The 639-nt window shown below is 44.8% G+C and overlaps 1 protein-coding gene and 2 non-coding genes across 3 annotated transcripts in view; 1 reads left to right on the top strand and 2 right to left on the bottom strand.

The window, feature by feature from the left end:
* LOC103358183 (calpain-9) overlaps nt 1-639 on the bottom strand; it is a 34646-nt gene that overhangs the window by 7091 nt on the left and 26916 nt on the right. The gene's annotated exons all lie outside the window — the stretch shown is intronic.
* On the top strand, nt 5-77 carry trnak-uuu (transfer RNA lysine (anticodon UUU)). Its single transcript has one exon. It is a non-coding gene; the product is annotated as a tRNA-Lys (tRNA).
* Nucleotides 567-639, bottom strand: trnak-uuu (transfer RNA lysine (anticodon UUU)). The gene has a single exon. It is a non-coding gene; the product is annotated as a tRNA-Lys (tRNA).

Here is a 639-nt window from a genome sequence, read left to right on the forward strand (position 1 = left end):
CAGAGCCTGGATAGCTCAGTCGGTAGAGCATCAGACTTTTAATCTGAGGGTCCAGGGTTCAAGTCCCTGTTCAGGCGAGACTAGTTTTAAACTGTATGTGTACCAGTAGGTTATGACTGTGTGTACCTCTGTCATAGTCCTGCTTCCCAGCTTGCGTCCCACAGACTGTCAGATGTTCACCTTCGTCTCACTGCAAGCCGTTATCTCACACTGTGTGAAGACTTTTAATCTGAGAGTTGAGGATTCGAGTCCCAGTTCAGACCAGTCAAGTTTTAAGAAACTACGGACCAGATGTTCAGTCACAACTTGTGTCAACATTCAACACAACAAACTGTATCTGATCCACAGGAAACAACTGCAGCAGGTTAGAAATGTGAAATTTAGTTCCAGATGTTGGAGACCTGTATTGTGCAGCATTAAAGCCAAAGTGTTCTGATTATGAAGGTTCACTTTGACCTACTGATGCTCATGAACCTGTATGTTTCTGCTGCTAACGTCAGGACACAACTGGGAGCGACTGAACTCTGTTGTGCAACTTTTATTTATTGTCAGTTTAAAACTAGTCTCGCCTGAACAGGGACTTGAACCCTGGACCCTCAGATTAAAAGTCTGATGCTCTACCGACTGAGCTATCCAGGC

Source organism: Stegastes partitus, unplaced genomic scaffold (assembly GCF_000690725.1).
Source record: "Stegastes partitus isolate 25-593 unplaced genomic scaffold, Stegastes_partitus-1.0.2 Scaffold296, whole genome shotgun sequence".
Lineage (NCBI taxonomy): Eukaryota > Metazoa > Chordata > Actinopteri > Pomacentridae > Stegastes > Stegastes partitus.